The sequence below is a fragment of the Lactuca saligna genome, chromosome 2 (assembly GCF_052625555.1).
Source record: "Lactuca saligna cultivar CGN05327 chromosome 2, ASM5262555v1, whole genome shotgun sequence".
NCBI classification, from domain to species: Eukaryota; Viridiplantae; Streptophyta; class Magnoliopsida; order Asterales; family Asteraceae; genus Lactuca; species Lactuca saligna.
Window position 1 is genome coordinate 152,682,978 of NC_136418.1, and position 12,560 is coordinate 152,695,537.

Genomic DNA, 12,560 nt, shown 5'->3' on the forward strand with positions numbered 1-12,560 from the left:
ATATCCTAGAACATCCTCGCCAGCTGTTGTACCTCAGCAGCCGGTGAAAACTTTGCTCGGAACCAGGTCACAAAGTTCGACCGTGCCATGGCCTTAATGGCTGGTGATCCCAAACCATAACCAACATCATCCCACCAGTCTTAGGCTTGCTCCCTCAGATAGCATGCATCAAAACTCACATTTGACCCATTGGGGCATAAGTCAGACATCTGGGTACCCTCCATGTCTGTTATTTGTCGTCTGGTGGCAATAGGGTCCTTTACCCCAAAGAACTATGGTGCCCTACAACCCTTAAAATCCTTAAAGGAGAGCGTGCGGGCTCCATAATACCTGACAACTAACTTGACTCTGAAGGTCTGGAAGCGCTCCTCCATCAACTCAATGATACCCTCCTTGATCGACCCGAACATCATCGGGGACGCATCAAGGATACCTCTCGTAGTCTCGGATGTGATGAACTCGCATAGTCCCTTGTCAATTGGTTAGGTGCCTAAGCCCGAACCAAATCCCGATCCTAAACCTCCTGGTCCACCACATGTCATCACCATGTTGAAACACAATACATAAATAATCAATACAAGCACAAAGAGGTTCATATTTCCGAAGTTTCTTGAAATCATCAAGGCCTTCCTTGTCTCGGGGATAGATCTTGTGTTTTTAGTAGTATGATCTTAATACTATCTTCCACACCTATCTATACCTTCCTCAAGAACGGTCTCGACTTCTCCAAGTCACTTCCATACTATTAATTACCTCACTCAAAATATAGAGCGCCCTACTATCACAACTAGCAATTTAGGGCTTAGATTGTGAAGCTTGTACACAATGATTTCCTCTATGTAACCTTGTTGCATCTAATTAGTGAAATTTAAACTACAATGTTAAAGGAAATCATATGTGCATACATTTAGGAATCAAGTTGAAATAGCCTCTCGTAAGCCCAAGATGGATCCAATAGTTAAAAAAATCAATGTTGGGCCGAAAACTCTTCCTTGGGCCTTATTGGGCCGAAAACTTTTCTTTGGGCCTTATTGGACCGAACACCCTTTTATCGAACCCAATTAAACCCAAAAGCCCAAACACACTCCAAACCGAAAACCCTTCTTCCTTTGGGCTTTAATGGACTGAAAACCTCTTAATGGGCCAAGCCAAAACCTAAAAGCCCATGAATTTAGCCCACTGTGGCCGAAAACCCTATACGGTTTTAATTAGGGCATGAGTAAAAAAATTAATAAATAAACAAAACCAAAAATCTTTCCACCTCAATGCTTTTCCCTCTATTAACCTTAAGACAGCTAAGCAATGCATGTGACTAACCTCCATGCCTCCATGCAACACCCACCATTACCCCCCATGAAACCAAGCTCTTTTTTCCCCTCCCTCTTATACTTTCGCCCGAGACACCACACACCCCATCAAACACTTTCACTCACTTTGCTCCCAAGGATTTCCTCTATCTTTTCTCTCAAAATTTTGAGCATCACCATCATCAAAATTGATCTTATGCATTTTGGTAAGTTCCTTGTGAAACTTAAAGTGTTTTATACATGTCAGTGTTAAAATCACTCCATTTACACACCTATTTTCATGTGTATGATCCTTAGAACATCACCCATTTTCGAGTGGCCTTCAAGTTACACAAAGCTAGGCTCAACAACTTCTTTCTTCTTCTTCCTATCACACAAAATCAAGGTGAGCTTCGTACCCCATGCTTTTTTTATGTTTTTCATGTATTTTACCGGGGGGGGGGGGGGTGGGGGGGGGATACAAGTCAAGTTTCATTTAACCATTGAATATTTACATGCACCTACATGTTTATGTAACAATTTGAGCTTATAATGTTGAATATCTTATGTTGACACACCATAAACTTGAGATTTACAAGCCTCGTGTTTGCTAGATTAAGTTTATATTTTGGACAATTACATGCATCATGGTTATGTGTTGAATGTGGAACAAATACTTGTGTAAAAAGGTTATTATCTTATATAACTTCATAAAAATCGTGATGAACATGTTCATTAACATATTTGTTACATAAAAATTTGTGGATATGGGTTGGTCACTCAAAATTTTCGAAATTATAGTATGTATATATATATATATATATATATATATATATATATATATATATATATATATATATCCATGTATGTTTACTTTTGGATACATACATACTCCCCTTTTTAAAAACCTACACTAATATTTGGATAAAATATTCAGTTTATCATTTATGATGTTACAAAAGTCGTGACGCATTTGATTTGAACTTAAACAACATTTTTGGTGTTATAAACTTGCAAAAACCGGTAAAAAGGATGTTAAACATAATCACAAAGTTTGATGTTTTATAACCCAAGATAATATGCTATTTTTGCAACTTACGTTACAACTAGACATATTCACTAAAGTCTATAAATATAAAATGTTGTAAATACTTTAACCGAAATCATATACAAAGCATTTTTATGACAGAAAAACATGCATGTCATAAATTGACTGTCATAAAACTCACATAGCATAAGGCATAAGCTGCATGTCATGAAATCTGGGAATCGCGTGTCATAAAATAGCATATTACCAAATTCTGTAAAATGCATGTCATAAAACATCTGTCACGAATTTACACTAGTGATATTATCTCAATATTCAATAAAGAGAGTAGAACTTTGCATAAAACCGTTAATGCTCTAGTGAGACACTATCTTCACCGTACCTACCTAGCATACACTCTACGTCATGTAATTATAACTAGAGTCTCCTGAAAGGAGAGTGAGGTAATTGTGTATAAATATATACGAAGATTGACACCCCCACACCTGAGTTGTTCGTTATAGCTAGACGAGGCCAGTCTAGGGTGACAAATATCTTATAGAATACGATGCCTGAAGAACGTCATGACAGGCATAACAGTCACATCAAGCATGGTTATAATGACTCACATAGGGATTAACAATTCCATCTTGATTTATGGGAAAACTTACACTAAACTGGTTTTATAAAGTATAAAACTACACACTATTTTCAATACTCAATTGTCACTATTCCAATCTTAGGATCTATGACTACAGATTCATACAATCAGAAAATATGGGATTTTCTAGGAACATACATTCACATGATTCAAAGAAACCTACATACATATATTCATGGTTTTGGAAATGAACATACAATTCACTTTTATGGAAAATATTAGATTTTCTGGAAACATACAATATTTTTTGTGAAGCAAAACAGATACAAACTATTTTTCATACAAAAATGCTTATGAACTCACCAACATTATATGTTGATGCTTTTCAAAACGACTTGTATTCTCAGGAAACTAGTAAGCAGATACTTGAGCCATGGATTTTGGATATTTTGTTGCATTATGAAATTTACAATTATGTCGCTTTGTGTAACATTTGAACAATCACAAATTGTAAACTTATGAAGATTATAATCTTAATGTATGTCGTTTGGTTGCTATGTCCATTTATATTCAATTGTGATGATACAATACAATGACGTCATCCGCCCCGGACATTTCCGCCGTCCTGGTTCGGGGGTGTGATAGATTGGTATCAGAGCATTGTTTATAGTGAACTAGTATATCTAATCATACAAGATATACAATGTCACACCCCAAAACCAAGAACGGCGGAAACGTTCCGGGGTGGAGGACGTCATGTACAGTATCACAATAGTGTAAAGTAGTAAACACGCAACAACATCATCCATTGCATTAAAAGTAAAGTTTTAATACATATGTGTTCTTTCATTGTAATAAGACACCAAAATCTACAATCAAAATAAAAGACGAGTCTTGTCTGTGCTCCGTCTTCTCAAAACCTGACCATCGTACCTGTCTACTAGTGACCTGAGAATACAAGTTATTTTGAAAGCGAGTATCAGCCTAAAGCTGGTGAATTCATAAGTATTTAAATGTCATTGTCTTGTTTTGGAAAGTTGTTATGTATGCTATGTAAATCTTTGAATGAAACAGTTGATATAAGTATGAAAACCCTAGAAAATCCATTATTTCCTACTAGTATGAAATGTAGTCTTCTACCAAGACCCGAATGTTTTGTAAGTGAAAATGATAGTTTTTCCTTTCTTTTGACTATTACTAAAAGTACTTAGTCTAACTCATCGTTTATGTGAATGTATCACAAAATAAAGTAATAGGAAAATGTACTAATGTAATTGTTATCCTTTTGTATTAGGATTAACACGACATCGCGAAAAGCGAAATGTATAACCTTTGAACATCCGTAGATTATTCAATTTTCCTCTATAGCTACAGCAGGTGGGAGGAAGGGTTAGTCCCGTAAAGGTACTCCTAATATAAGTATTAACCGTAGGCATCCGTAGATGCTCATCAACCTCTGTAGCGAACAGTAGGCCCAAGGAATGGTTAGTCCCGTAAAGGTACCCCTAATATAAGTAATAACCGTAGGAATCCGTAGATGTTCATCGACCACTAGTGCTAACAGGTGGGTTTCAGAATGGTTAGTCCCATCTAGATATCTCGTTGAACTGGGATAGGCATGACAATTTACACAGAAGGTACTAATAAATCATCCTAGTGAATCGAGGTACAAGTATCCATGTAACTGTATACATGAAGATGTATCTACGTAAAGGTACTCATGTAATGTATTCATGTAAGGTACTCATGTAATGTATTCATGTGAGGTACTTATGTAATGTATTCATGTAAGGTACTCATGTAATGTTTTCATGTAAGGTACTCATGTAATGTATTGTGTAGACTCATGAATGAACTGACTCTGATGTAATTCCTTGTAATAGGAATAATGTTATGTATCTCCTAACTATCCCTATAATAGTTAACTGGAAGGTAATTGATTGTCCAAACAGGTTTATACACCCTTGCTACACAAGAGTGTGGGAAACTTAATGAAGGATGAAAACTATAACATCAATACATATAAAAGAACATAAGTGTAAAGATATAGTTTTGTTCAAGAAGGTAAAAATGGTTTTGTAAGACATCTAAGAGTTTTGAACAATAATTAACAATGAATTGATGTCATTTTAATAAACATTTCAAACGTAATACTTTTGCTATCGAGGTATTTTTAAGATATAAAACCATTTCATGCATCACATTTTGTAGTATGTGAAATCTGTTGAATGAAAACATAGTTAAAAATACATATGATTGATTTAATAACATGTTGTTTTCTACCTGTATTCCCCCCCCCCATTAAAGCATTTAAAATCATTTAAAACATTGATTAAGGGGTATGAACTCACCTGAATATGGTGGTTTGGATGAACTGAACGGTGTAGGATTGTTAGGTGTTAAGTAAGGACTTGTACACACACTATGATCCTAATGAATATATAATCACACATATATGCACCCAATTAGTCTTAAACTACTAATTGTAAATGTTAAGACATCCTAGAACATAATAAACACTTTATATAAGTGTTATAAGCCCTAAGGATTGTATCTAAGTTGTTGTGGGACAAGGCTAATGGGTTTAGGGTTCCAAAGGACCCTATACATGAGTTTACACTTCAATTAACCTCACACAAGGAGTTTACGGTCGTAAATCCTTGAGTTTACGACCGTAAGCTCCTAATCTTAATGCCATTTTGTGTTTTGAAGTGTTACATGATCCCTAGAAGCAATTCTGCTTGGTGGTTTAATCCATGGAAGAGTTTAGGGCATTAATACACTCCTTTGAGGAGTTCACGACCCTGGGACAATTTCCCTTAGAGATTACGGCCGTAATCTCTCATGGGGATGAGTTTTTGGTGATTCTAAGTCCTTAAATTAACTAGGAACTTATCCATGCTTGTGTCCAAGGCCTTAGGAATGATTAAGGCACCTTTTTGCCCTTGAGTTTGGAGTTCACGGTCCAAGAACTTCTTGGGCCGTGACCACCTTACTCTTGGTGTTTCATGGACGATTTCTAGTCTTATATACACTAATATACAAGCCTAAGGTAGTTACATATCACGGGAAAGGACTAGGCATCAATTTAAGAGTTTACTCCCCAAGGTGTTCTTGGGCTTGGGCGGTAAACTCTCGAATCTAGTTGTTTTGTTATGAAATTGATGTTATTAAGCACATTATAAGCCATATAATACAACTAGAGAAAGGTACTCACGATTTGGGATGAAAACCCGAAGATCCGTGAGAGAGAAAATGGCTTTTCTCTAGTTGGAAATGTAAATAATGAATGAATATGGCTCAAAATTCTATAAATAGTCCTGAGATTTTTGGAAGAAATATTTCATTCACGAAATGAACTCTAATATAATAGAGTTTTGGAATAACAGAGTTGCACAAAACCCTAGTGCATCCACTCTCCTGATATCTCCTTAAGTGTAAAGCCTGAAATACTCAAACTTATACGGGAAAGTCTGAAAATTTACTGCGACTGTTCTAACTTCTATTAACTTGATAATGTTCGTACAGAATGGAAATTTCGGGTTGTCACATACAACTATAAATACAATGGGACTAAAACACTTTGACTAAAAGTATGCTTTAAAAAAACATGTATTTTATAAAAAGTATACCTACGTGTGAGTACATTAACAATAGAGTCCTAATATGAAAACAAATAAAAAGTCTTTAGAGGAATTGGACATTGCGACTAAACTTAGAAAGTAATGGAGTCATATCTAGGGTAAATATAGCCTGATCAACTATATTTATTCGAGATATGACCAACATGTGTTTATGAGTGGTCGAGGTGGACAACAAAATCTAAAACTTACCAACCTTAAATCAAAAGAGGTTTAAAAACAAAACTAAAAGAAATAAAATACTATATGGTATCTTGGTATTCTATCTATTTTCTCCTACTTATATATATATATATATATATATATATATATATATATATATATATATATATATATATATATTCTCGTACAGACGTCATGGCAGACTTTCATCACCCAGGAGATCCTTTTCCCCCAAACCAGGGGAACAGGGGATAGATAAAGGAGGATCTAGAAGAGATCGAGGAGGAGTAGATCGATGAAGATGTCAACGAGGAGGAGGAGAAGGACGGCGATTCGGAAGTAGAGTCTGAAGTCATTAACCCTCCTTACATGGCTAGGGCACCAACACATCGATGGGGCTATAATGGACTAACACCTCTCTGGGCTTATGATCTAGAGAGATGGAGCAGACACCAGAGGCAACATCCACCATTCAGGATAGAGTGAAGGTTCTATGATCTTCGCCATTGAGGACCCGCTGACCGAGCCCTTTCTGTCTTGGTTCGACGGATCTCATATATCGATGATATGGCTCAGACGACATCGAACCGAGTCGGAGAGATGAGAGCTGTTGTGGAACTCACGGAAGCACGCACCCAGGACCTTGCGAGGGATCTCCACCCTATGGACTGACTTGTTGAGGACCTTACTACCGCGCGAGCGAAAGTAAGGGAATACCAGATGAGACATTTTGCCCTTGAGGAAAAGGTACTGGCAGTCGAGCGCCGACTAATTGAGTTGCAGGGTGCTTCCACTTCATCCCAAACACCACATGTGACTACTTGGTGAGAGTAGGATCTATTCTACTCCCCCGCTATGATAGACTAGACATTAGGTATGTGTTAGTTCTACCCCTTTATTTTTATTTTGTATGTAGGACCGAACCTATGTTTAAGTGATTACACTACTCGGGGGGTCGTTATGTTGCCGAATTATTAACTTGATGTACTGTATTATGTACCAATACTTTATTACTAATGGAACAAATGTGTGTTTTATTTATGGACGTTGTTATATTCTATGTATTATTTGTTCATTTTGATTTGGTATAACAGGATTTCAATTACATGTACAAAGTAATATTCAATAAACACTAGCTTGACATACATATGAATGCAATGTTACATTGCAATAGTGTTGAAAACGTAACTCTGATCAAAAACTTAATGTAAATTCCATTTGTAGCAGTAAAATGTTGCCCCGAAAGTACACCAAGCACAAGAATACCACAACAGCAACCCCACCTCCACCGCCGCCGCCTCCACACAAATGGACTCGGCCGCATTCTAGGCAGCAGTATCAACCACAGTCACTACGGCTTTAGCACATATCAATAACAATGGTGCCAATGGAGGTGGATGTGGGAATGGAACGGGCAGTTCTAACCACGGGGTTAATCAAGGGCCTCAACGAGTATGCTCATATAAAGACTTCACAAACGGGAAGCTAAGACCATTCAACGAAAACGGAGGTATCATAGCCCTAACTCGATGGTTTGAGAAGAAGGAATCAGTCTTCGAAAGTTGTAGATGTTCGGAAGAAAGCAAAGTGAAATTTGCAACCTATACTTTTGCTGATAGAGCCCGTTTGTGGTGGAATAGGCACATCAAGGCTCTAACACTTCCATCATGCAACCTTTAAACCATCATTTTGGTCTTTTGAAGCTTTTATGGTCGTACATGTCGATAAAGTTTAAGAAATTATGTGATCATTTAGTCCCTAGAGTACATATCTATGACCTTATGGTTTATCTTGAAGTTTTGATGGCTTTTGATTTCGAATATAAATCATTTTGGGTTAGGGTTTGAGTTTTTGCCTTGTGGAAAGATTCTTAACGGGTAAGGTTAGAAACTTTACCCTTCTAGACCTATTTCCATCTTGGATCCAGAAGATAGGGCTTTGATTTAGAGAATAGGAACTGAATGCATTAAGAAGGATTATAGCCTGAAGAACTAGATGAGTTTATAAGAGAACTCGACGAGTTGTTATGAAAGTGTCTCGACTCTGTTGGAAAAAGAGAGACTCGATGAGTTGTAGGAGAAACTCGACGAGTCAACTCGGGATATTGTGGATCTGTGAGTTAAGGAGGAACTCGACAAGTTGGAGGAAAACTCGACGAGTTGGATCGCGATTCCATGATTTTATGATTCTTGAGAACTCGGCGAGTTAAAGGGCGAACTCGACGAGTCGACTCAACTCGGATTGCTAACTTTGACTTTGACTTTAACCTTGACTTTGACTTTGACCAAAGTTGACCCATAAGGGGTTATGAGGATAAAAGGGTACTTAAAGGAAATCTTTTATGTTTAGGAGCTTGAGTCGGGTTGATATTCGGAGCCGAGGATTTTCAGCTACTTTACAGTATCCGAGGTGAGTTACCTTTTCTGTAAGAGTGGGTCGAAGGCACCAATGTCGTCCCACTAGTAGTTGTTTATACTATAGATGATTATCTTTATGATAATTGACTGGTATGCCACTACCTATTATGATTTATGTGCTTATTGCTATGTTATTATGTGGTAGTGGTATGGGGTGAAATAGACCCCGTAACCGGTCGAAAGGACCGAAGGGGTAGGCCAACACCCAGATATGCTAGGCAGTATGTGATTTATGTGTTTATATGCTAGGATATTTTTGGTAGTGGTAGGGGTGAAATAGTCCCTGTAATCGGTTGAAAGAGATTGAATGGGTAGGCTAGCACCCAAATTGTAACGCCCGCAAATCCGGGCTAGTCAATTTAGAGGCAATAAGGGTCGAAAACGAATTTTCGACAAAATATTATTTAGAATAAATAATCTTACCAAGTTGTAGAATATATCACAAGGTTTCCGTACATATAAAGAACGCCAAAATCCGAGTTATAACGAAGAAGTTATGGCCCGTCAAAGTTTCGCGACGGAACCGGCACGGCACCGGGAAGCGTAAATAGTGAATTTACGATGGAGGAATTTTTAGCCTTAGTGATCTAAATGAAATTCGTAGAATATGTTCAACTAAGAGCGTCGATAAAAAGAACGCCCAAATCTGACTTCGTATGAGGAAGTTATGGTTTTTCTAAGATTTGGCTTAGCAGTGTACAACCCGAAACTCGAATTTTAGTTAGAGCAGTTTTTGGCTTACGCGACCTAAATGAGAGTTGAATATCTCATTAATAGGAACTCAATGGTAAAAAGACAGACGAAAACGGAGTCCGTATGAAGGAGTTATGAATTCTTCACGGTCATTTAACAGTCTAAACGCCTCCTACTGTTAAATTTGAGATTGGTTGAGAATTAGCCGACGGAGTCTAAATGAAAGTTGTAGATCTTGATTTTACCTACGCGTGGATATAAATAACGTCAAAAACGAAGCTCGTATGCAAAAGTTATGATTTTTCTAAGTTTGAAGGCTGATACGCGATAGGGGGTGACGTGACACCACTAGAGGAGGACACGTGGCACCACCAGAAGGGTGCCACATGCACCAACTCGGCAAGTCATGACTCAAACTCAGCGAGTCCATCAGATTTTTCCACTATAAATAGAGGTGTTGGGTTCCATTCATTCTCACACCTTCAAACCCTTATTTCTCTCTCTAAACTCTCTCTCTCTAAGCCTCCCTAACCCCCCAAAGCCTAGGGTAACTCCCTAGCACGAGGCGGAAGCCCCGGAGCACCCGACGGCTCTGAGAAAAGAGCCTTTCGGCTCGGGAAACCCTGCTCCAGCGAAGCCCGGTTTTGCGAAAAACCCGCTGTAAGTGAGCTACGCCTACGCTAGTTTTAATATAGCTTCTAATTAATTATAGTAACATTATTAGGACCTAAATAAATTATTTGGGCTATTATTATGAGTTATATTGAGTGTTATTTAACGTTTATATAATAATAATAATAGTCAGACTATTAATTCGTCGCGGATATCGGTAGACTAAACCCTAGTGGTGTTGATAATAGGTTTTATTGAAGGAAAGTTGTTTTGAGAGTATCGAAGCACTGTTCGAGTGTTGAGTCACCACCTTTCAAGTGAGTGCATGGTCCCTTTCATCTTACACATAGATATGAAGTATTTTATTATAAATTACGTGCTATGTGCGCATATTGTCTGAATGCTTGCTGTCTATGCTGGTGAAAGATTTTTATACATGTTTTAAATGATGTAAACTGTATAAAGTATTTTATATCTACAAAATATGTTGGGTAAAACATGGGTAGATGAATGATGAGGGATAAAAGTTGAAATAGAGGAACATTAGTAGCATGGACCTAGTGCCCTATAGGTATACATTGGCAGCAGTGGACCTAGTACCCTATAGATGAGCACTGGCAGCTGCGCCACAACCCGTAGATGTTTCAGATCTATGGTAAACGTCCTAGCAGCTGCGCTCTAAGGACAGTATCGGCTGCTGCGCCTAATAAGGAGCCTTATGACCATGACAGTAGCGTTTAAAGGTCAATACCGGCAGAAGCGCCTCATAGAAAATGTCCCAATTCTGGCAGCTGCGCCTAAGTGACAAGATTAGCAGCTGCGCTTGACCAATGTGTCATTGGAAACAATGGACTTCATGTTGTTTCCTTAGGATGATCCTTAGGAATGAATGAACAAGAAATAGCTGATTCTTAGGGTAGATCCTTAAGAATAAAGAAGATAATAGGGATGGGTAATTGGGTTAACTGTTTGATGATTAAACATAATAATTATATTATTGTGGGTTGAAAACCCTATGTACTCACCAGGTTTCCCAACCTGACCCACTTAGTTTATTTATATCACAGGTGTTGATACAAGGTCACTTTACACTGAGAGATTTAAAGAGATGTAGATCACTAGTGTAAATAAATGTAAGTTCTGTTTATGCTTATGTTTCTGTATTAACGATGACATCCCAAACGTTTTGAAATGAATAAAATACGTTTCTTCGAAAATGTTTTAATAACGTATTTATCATGTTTTTCTGGGAACAAATTCCGCAACATTTTTATTAAAAGAAGTACTCTGATTTTTATAAAGCATAAACAAAATCGGTCTTTTCTGGCCGTGAAAATGGGGATGTCACACAAATATGATAGGCGGTTACCTATTGAAAGAGACTAAAGGGGTAGGCTAGCACCCAGATATGTTAGGCGGTTACCGGTTGAAAGAGATGGAAGGGGCAGGCCAACACCCAGATATGCTAGGCGGTTATTGGTTGAAAGAGACCGAAGGGGAAGGCCAACACCGAGATATGTTTGACAGTATGTTTATTGTATGATATGTGGTATGATGGGGGGAGCTCACTAAGCTTCGTGCTTAAGGTTTTCAGTTTTAGTTTCAGGTACCCTTTCTTCAAAAGGAAAGGAGCCGACATGATCGGAGCGCATCACACCATGATTTCCACACATGAGATATTTGGGAGTTATACTCTGATGTTGTTTTATTATGACATGTTTTGATAATTGACATATTGGTTTTGATATGGGATGACACTATGGATGTTTTTTAGACTATTGGTTTTATAATTACTTAATTAAAATGAAATTTTTGACCTTGAATTTTAGGATATTACAGTTTTTTTACTCTTATGATTATATGACATGTTTTTATACTCTGATGGGATTTCTAAATGAATGAATGATTGTTTTTATCGATTTAAAGAAAATTTTCCACTTAGAATTTTTGGAACGTTACAAGAACCTTCCCATGGGGATGGTTTTGGGATGCCCTAATAGGGCATTCTAGAAGCTTCCTCATGATTAGGAAACTAGATAACTACTTGGATTTGAAATGTTTTTATTATATGTTCAAATTACGGTTTCTAGGGTTTTCCAAGTAGCTATAAATAGGACCCTT